Source organism: Octopus bimaculoides, chromosome 3, assembly GCF_001194135.2.
Source record: "Octopus bimaculoides isolate UCB-OBI-ISO-001 chromosome 3, ASM119413v2, whole genome shotgun sequence".
Taxonomy (NCBI): Eukaryota; Metazoa; Mollusca; class Cephalopoda; order Octopoda; family Octopodidae; genus Octopus; species Octopus bimaculoides.
The window spans coordinates 121027010-121036035 of NC_068983.1; the positions used below are offsets into that span (position 1 = coordinate 121027010).

General features: G+C 35.0%; 1 protein-coding gene across 2 annotated transcripts in view; it reads left to right on the forward strand.

Moving 5' to 3' along the window:
* The window catches only part of LOC106874285 (calcium-dependent protein kinase C), a 344185-nt gene that overhangs the window by 95261 nt on the left and 239898 nt on the right, over nucleotides 1-9026 (forward strand). The gene's annotated exons all lie outside the window — the stretch shown is intronic.

A 9026-nucleotide genomic window follows, 5' to 3' on the forward strand; every position in this document is an offset into this window, starting at 1 on the left:
ACATAATATATTTAAAAATTTCATAAGACATATCTCTCTTTTACTCTTTTACTTGTTTCAGTCTTTTGACTGTGGCCGTGCTGGAGCACCGCCTTTTAGTCGTGCAAATCGACCCCAGGACTTATTCTTTAAAAGCCTGGTACTTATTCTATTGGTCTCTTTTGCCGAACCGCTAAGTTACGGGGACATAAACACACCAGCATCGGTTGTCAAGCGATGTTGGGGGGACAAACTCAGACACACAAACACATACATATATATATACATATATACGACGGGATTCTTTCAGTTTCCGTCTACCAAATCCACTCACAAGGCTTTGGTCGGCCCGAGGCTATAGTAGAAAACACTTGCCCAAGATGCCACGCAGTGGGACTGAACCCGGGACCATGTGGTTGGTAAGCAAGCATATGTTATATATTTTAATGTATAAACTGGTTTAAGCAAAAAAATTAATAATAATAACTTAAATAATAATAGCCTAAATTTTTCTTGAATATATTGGAGATCCAAAAAGTAACAGAAATCAAACTGTTTCATCATCATCATTTGACATTTGTTTTCTATGCTGATATGGGTTGGATGGTTTGACAGGAGCAAGCAAGTCAGAAGACTGTGCCAAGCTCTACTATCTGCTTTGGCATGGTTTCTATGACTAGATGCCCTTCTTAATGCTAACCACTTTACAGCAGAGTCCACCGGGTGCTTTTTAAATGAGACTAGCAGCAGTAAGGTCACCAAATTATATACAAGACAAGACTCCTCAACTGAGGTGGGGAGTAGTATTGAGGAGGTGGCTTTGTGCCATAAATGAGGTTAGAATATGAGCAGAGGGAGAGCAATAGGTGTTTTGAAGTAAAGGGGATACATGGCTTCCTCAGTTGAAAAGAGAGGGAGAGAAAGAAAATGAAAGATGGTAAATATGTGATGGAGAGAGAGGTGTATATTAAATGACAGTGAAGTGGGGCCAAGGATTGGATAGGGTGAGTGGATGGGTAAGTTTGCAAGATTGCAAAAGCAGAGTGAGAAGTAGAGGAGAGGGATTGTTAGGAGAATATGCTGTGGGAAAGAGATTTAACAAAGGTGATTGAGAGATGAGGGGAAAGGGAGTACAAGAGATGGAGGTGTTGGGAATATGGGATGTGTGAGACAGGTTTGTCAGGGATGGATCATATGCAGGGTGTGGTGGAGCATAAACATATAGGACATGTCTTTATAGCTTCTCAAGCACAACAAATTGCCAATTGTCCGAGTCCTTTGTCATCTCCTCTGTGAAGCTCAGCTTCTTTAGAAAATTTTTGGGCATTTTTCAAAAGAATTCACAAGAAGGCTTCCTTTCACACAAGAAAAAAAAAAGAACTAGGCATATCTTTATTCACAGAACATAAGCGGCCAACCTCTTGGGGTGGACCTCCATCATTTGAATATGAGAATTCAGTTGTTAAAGCATCTGAGTTATTTGGTCCTGAATTAGCATGTACTCTTGATATTATTCCTAAGCAGAATCAACATGACACAGTGTAACTGAGCTTTACTTCTTGAATTACATATACAATCTCCCCAGTTGGCTTCTATACAGTTTTCATCTACAAGTTATGCTGACTACTCTATAGAGCATACAGGGTTCTTTTTACATGGCACCAGCAGCAGTGAGGTCACCAAATGGTTTACAAGATGGCTTTTGGCCAAGGTGCCACACAGTGGAATCAAACTGGAAGCCTTGTGGTTGTAAAGCATATTTCTTAACCATTCTGCTACACTGCATGTTCTCAATATCCTATACAGCACATATAGATGAAATAAAAACAAATAATTACTACCATGGCTTAATCTTTTATTGACAATGTTAAAAAGGCATAAAATATAGGTAGGCAATTTGTGATATGAGTAAAGATAATGCTATTTTTGAATTTAGATAATAAAATTTACTTCTCTAATGAGAAACCTGTTTTTGTCTTTTAGTACTCAGATACTTAATTCAAGGCCATACTTTAGATAATTACACTTGGATTTTGTCTTCTACTAGAAGGAGATAGTTTCTATCTTTGCTCTAGATATTTGTCAAATATGAAAAAACTCCTTCCTACTTGTAAGAATTTTCAAACTGTTGCAGTATATTTATATCTTTCCTATGAAAGGCAGGATACTCCTCTTTCACAACAAATCTCATTTTCTGTTTGACCATGTTGCATCTCACCCTGTGCTTCTTCTTCTTCTCTTACATCTCAGGATGAGTAGAAGATTCAAAGTGTGGATCCCTCTCTTTCTCAGTCATATACTTCTGTTAAAAAGCAGAGAAAATAAAGTTCTATTTTGATCAAGTTTTTCCAGATGGGTTTCAAAATTACTTGAAATTTACTGATGTTTTTCTTATAATTGAAACATTTCAAGATTTCGTTTTGCAACATGATTTTAACAAAGATTCAGTCTTTTAAATCCCAAAATCTTTTACTTTGAAATCTGTACATTTTCTCCTGGATCTTGTCATTATTTCTACAACTGATTCATGCAATGAAAATTGTTTGCTTAGTAAATTAACACCATTTTCCATCTTCAAAACACTTAGCAAATTCTGGTTTACTGTTTTCTTGAAAGCATCTCCAGCAATTCTTCTTTCAGTTCAAACATCTTATTTAAAATTTTTCCTCTCTTCAGCCACCAAATTTCTGGAGGTAGCAAGAGATTTTATGTGCTCTTTGTCCAAGTTTTCACGCTGCTTTTTAAATATTCTGGAGTGAAGTGGGTTTGTTTTATGATGTTGACCATTTTTGTAGCATTATTAAAAATGTTTTTCTATTCACTTCTGAGAAATTTTAAAATCAGCACTGCTTTGTGAAGAAAGAAATATGTTAAGATGCTATTTGCTTTATCTTGTTTTACTAGAGAAATCTCTTATGGAGACAACTATTGATGGGGCAGTATTCAGTACAGATGCCAAACACAGTTCTTGTAGGAGAGATCTCTTGTTTTCATAGAAAAAAGTTTTCTTGAATTTCATCCTTATTGACAAATTTTACAAAAGCTACAATGCAACATTTATTGGTAAGATCTGTTGACTCATCAACCTGGATAGAAAAACTTCTATTTTCAGTTTATCATACAAAGCCACTTCAGCATCATGTGACTTGTCATCATTGAATCAACTGAAAGTGGAACATTTTCAGTTTCTCCCACTGCAGTTTGTCTCAACATTTCTCTAAGATAATTTTACATGCTGGCATTATCAGGCACTCATCACCTTTGCAATACTTTCCTTTGTGTGCAATAATTTGTGCAACCAAATAGCATGCTTCTCGAGGCTTTTCACTGATACTGGCTTTACTTATAAAAGCTATATTCTGTTTAATCAGCACTTTCACTTCTTATGCAATTGTGATTTATCATCAAGTATCTTTTCAATTTTGCTAGAGCCACTATTGCATTTGAATAATGTTTGCGATAAGTAAGGCCCTATAGAATAGTATGACATGGATCACCAGTTCATGTAAGCCCATGGATAAATATTTGTTATTGTACAAAAGAACATCTTTAATGTTCATTTTTGGAGAGAAAATTATCAGAAGATGGTGATTTTTCATCAGAAATTTTGATGCTTCCTTTTCAGAAATAGCCATAGAGGATTGTAAGAAATTTCTTCAGAACAATTAAAAGCAAAATAAATAAATAAATAAATGTGAAAAAGCCTTATGCCAATAAAATTGAAGCCAATAAATGTAAACAGAACAATTAACCTTTGAGGTGTGAGTTAAAAAAAAGGAAACAATACAAACCTTTTTATACAATACAAACTTTTTTATAAAAACCATATACAAACACATAGGTTTAGAAAGGCAAAATTGACCTCAGCAGAATTTGAACTCAGAGCATAACGCCAGTGAAATACTGCTCAGCATTTGCCTAGTGTGCTAATGATTTTGCCAGTTTGATGCCTTACAGCTAATAAGCATAATGTTATGCATATTTTATTTCCTTTAATAAGGCAAAAATAAAGAAACCAGTACCATTTTCTTTAGTTTTTACTTAGGTCTGTTCTGGTTTTGCATTTTCTGTTTTACATTATGCTTTTAATTCTTAATAATTTTACCGTGTTGGGAGATATTTGTATCATGAATTGCAACCTGATGCAATGGATTTGGTGCATGATCTGTAGTATTCAAGGATCTTTGAAAATTACACATCATTAAAGAAATAGCTATCCTTCACATCTTATATTAGACAAAATCGTCATTTATGTTTACCTATGTTTTTATTTTGTCACTTTTAAATTAGTCTTTTTCTTTATAATTTCATAATGTGCAATATTGAAGAGTTGATAGTTGTTTTTAATTTTTATTCTTAATATATTGTTGTTGTTGGCACTCCGTCGCTTATGACGTCAAGGGTTCCAGTTGATCTGATCAACGGAACAGCCTACTCGTGAAATTAACGTGCAAGTGGCTGAGCACTCCACAGACACATGTACCCTTAATGTAGTTCTCAGGGATATTCAGCGTGACACAATGTGACAAGGCTGACCCTTTGAATTACAAGCACAACAGAAACAGGAAGTAAGAGCGAGGGAAAGTTGTGGTGGAAGAGTACAGCAGGGTTCACTACCATCCCCTGCCGGAGCCTCGTGGAGCTTTAAGGTGTTTTCGCTCAATAAACACTCACAACGCCCGGTCTGGGAATCGAAACTGCGATCCTATGACCACGAGTCCACTGCCCTAACCACTGGGCCATTGCGCCTCTTCTTGATATATAATGCTTCATTAAAAATAAGCAAAGCAAGTTTGACCTTGCCCAGCCATGGTAAAGATAAAAGATTTAAATACACCAAGAGCTTAAGTGCATCATAAAACCATCTTTGAAGGGTTCTACTCAGTTAACAAGACTATAATTGAGCAATATCTGTATAAAAATAGATGAAATGTAGAGCCACTGATTATGCAGAATGAGACCCTAGGTTATTCCCTTGCCGATATTGTTGTTAATCACTACAGTCCACTGCTCTCTCTCTCTTTGTTTGATTGTTTGTTTGTTTGTATGTATATATGTATGTCATTCTTAGTTTTGTCAGGTGAATAGAATATTCTTCACTAAGAAAGTTTAATAAAACTGAAATATGTGTGTTACTTTCATCATTTGACTTTAAGGACCAGAACTCTTTTGGTCTGCATTGTCTATTCTGTCAAATAATTTTAATCAACTGATCCTATGGGAAGTTACCTTCATTGCTTGCTTTTTCTTTGTTTTGATTTAGACTTAGATAGTAGTTACTTGGATCTTAGTCTAATCAGAGTTTTTTTTCTTTTTGTGTGTTACCCTACTCTGTATATAATTCTACCAATTGCATTAGAATAACTTGTAACATGCATGCAAATAAGCTAAGGCTGACTGGAAGGTGCTGATTTGTTGCTTTGACATAATCAGTGCTCTGTTTTTAGAGGCTTTATGAACTTCTCTCCAGATGGAAATGAAAACTCTCTGAACATAGAACAGACTATATGAGACATGCATAAGAAATGTGAGCCTAAAGCAAAGCATGATTTGGTGAATGTAAAATGCTAACTTTTGAGAATTAATTAGACTAGGTGTCAATAGGTAATGCATAATTTAAGAGACTGAACTGCTTTAGTAATTTAGGATGACAAGTCACGAAAATAAAGTACTGTGAATTAGCAATAGAAAGCATTTACCAATAGATAGATAAACGGAAAAGGAAGTCAAATAAGGTTTGTTTTAGGTATTTTTTTCTTTTTCTTTATTTTGAAGTTATGGAAATCACTTTATTGAGCTATGCTGTTTTGAAATGTAAAGTCTACAGACCAATTAAGTACAGGTACTGACATCCTAAATAAGTACAAACACATTATTGAACATTGGTGTATCAAATATGCAGGAGGCTTCAGATTATTACCTTGTCCATTTTCTCCAAGCTGGCATGGTGGAACAAGTTTTCTCCAGTATAGTGTTTCATCACCAGTTGTGATCATTTGCTATTTCTTTCAGGAGGTCAGCTTTCACAAGTTTTAACTAAGTCTTCCTAGCTTTTCCTATTTTGCAGAATCCATGCTCATAGATGACTTGGTACTTCTTAACCTATCTCAATGCACATTACACGTAGATGTTCACTGAGTCTTCTCTTTTGTCCATTACATCTGATTCCTTTTATACCCAGCTTTTATTCTTAATCCATTTGTGCTCTATTGATGCATTATACATCCAACAGAGCATGTTTACCTCATTTCTTTCCAGCCCCCACACATCTTCTGCATCCAGTGCCCATATTTCACTGCCAGCAGCATTATACATTTTATACATGCATCATACTTAGTAAATGCATCACACAAGCTGCCCTTCACTGAAAGAGAAAATCCCTTTGTTGTCAGCAGAAGTACTTGGCCTATGAATATTTTTCATCCTGTTTTTATTCTGATTATTATGCTCTCAGAACACACCCTATGCAGCTGTGCATTAGGTCACCTCTGTAACAGAAACTATCAATTATTTCTAGGGGACCTCTGAGCATTTGAATGAATTTATAAGGTTAATAAAATTGGAAGATGTAGCAATCATTGATGAAAGTGAAGTGAAATAGCTTGAAGAAGGGCCTGAGTCTGAATTATGAATTGATTTCAGTTGAATTTATTGCTATTCTGTCATATTTCTTACTAGGAAATATTGCTTTTATAACTGGTATAATGATGATGACAACCTTATATTCTGGGATTAAAGAACATGTCAGATGAAGGAATATTTGTCTGCTGATAGCCTTTCACATTTAATTCACCAGTCTTTCCTTTCACCTCTTCTTTTGTTACATTGTCTATTCATCCTCCTTAATGTCTCTAACTGATTAGATCCTTTAGCAATAGCTGATATTCTGCTTCATACCATTCATATTGACTTTGTGTCCATATCCATTAAATCTGCTAAACCAGCGTATATTGTTATTTCTCTTTCCCTTTATCTCTCTCTCTCTCTCTCTCTCTCTCTCTTCTTTTCTCTCTCTCTGCATTCTCTATTGTTGACAGTTTATTAAAACAGTGCTATAGAAATTGACAAGAAGTAATGGTGGGTTCTGGGTTTTTAACCAAAAGGTGTAACCTTGTTGTAGCCAGTGTTATGCTCCAAAGGGCAAAATAGGTAACAGACTTTTTTTTTTAATTGGTAAGTAAAGAACGAGTGGTGGTAGCTCTCATAACATCTGCATAACTGAGCTAAGTTGATGCTCAGCTTGAACTTTTGTTGATTGATATATCAGCTAGAATTCTTAAAATCTTACTCTATCAGTTAGAGGTATCTGAACTCGTTTTTACGGTGGAAGTATTCATCTGAAACGGATGATCTGCATGTGTTTAGTTTATCATGGAATAAGTTATTTTGCCCAGTAACTATCATGTGCAGTTTGAAATTAGAACTTGACTCCAGATCAAATGAGAGGGTCTTGACTCCAGATCAAATGAGAGGGTCTTGACTCCAGATCAAATGAGAGGGTCTTGACTCCAGATCAAATGAGAGGGTCTATTGAAACAGTCAGGACATTTTGGTCTGATGCTGCACACTGGACTAGCTTTTTTCCAATCCATAAGAGAAGTTGAATTCAACCTCACTAGCTAACAAAATATGTTTCATAGAATTTAGTTTGGTGCCTTACATGTTTCTGAGTTCAAATCCAGCCAGAAATTAATTTATATCTTCCGTCTGTCACATATGTACAAACTAAGCTGATGATGGAATACATCAATGGCAAGTCATAGAAAGATGAGAGGTGATAAAATTTCACAATGATAGAATTCATGGATGAGATACTACAGAATTCAGTAGGTCAGAGATATGCCATGTTGATAATCTATCCATAAGGAAGCTCAATGTTAATAGTAGTAATAATGATGATGATGATGGTAGTGGTTGATTCTATGTTCTCTTACAAAATTGGCTTTGCTCCTCTGTGTATGCATATTCTTCTAAAGCCATATAAATCATACCTACCTACATATTTACTTATCTACATTCATACAAACATATATATATATATATATATATATACACACACAAATAAACAAGCTATGTACCTACAAATGTACAAAAAAAAGAAGAAATACTGTGTTTTTCAAAGAAAGAGCAAAAGAGACCATGTGGATTCTCCAAATAGTGCAAGACATTCTGAAGATTCTCCATCTGAGATTCTTTAGGTGAATAGATACATACACTTGAGTATGTCCATCAATAGCTCAACCTGCACACCAACTCAATCACATATTTACAAACACCAGGAACTCTCTTAACTCTAGTGAATGGCTTAGACTCTCAAGTAAATAAAACTCAAAAGAAAAAATGCACACACACACACACACACACACATACACATACACACATATATATATACACATACATATATACATACATGTGCAGGTGTAGTTGTGTTTTTGAGAAGTTTGCTTCCCAACCATATGGTTTTGGGTTCGAAGGCATCACTATGTAGTGCCTTAAACAAGTGCCTATACATGTGATTCTGTTATGGCCTCAGGCTGAGCAAAGCCTTGTGAGTAGATTTGACTGAGAGAAACTGAAAGAAGCCAATACACATATATATGTATGTATATATATGTATGTATGTGTGTGTTAGTACCCCTATGTATTGACACTATGTGATAGTTGTAAATGAACATCGCTTGTTATACAAGCAGTGTCCTTCATTTCAACTCATCCATGAAAATGAAAACATATCCAGTCAAGGAGAAATATGATCTTGCTTGGAAGAGGGTTAGGGTTAGTGGCAGGAAGAGCATCTGGACTTAGAAAATCTGCATCAACAAATTCCATTCTACCCATGTAAGCATAGAAAAATAGATGTTAAAATGTTGATGGTGATGATGATATTTGTAAGTAGTAGTACAGTTCTATTATTATGAAACACTAAATGATTCTGACAATAGAAACAATATGCACACACACTCGTACACATATATATGTTTGTATATGTATGTGTGTATGTATACATCATATATATATATATATATATATATATATATATATATATA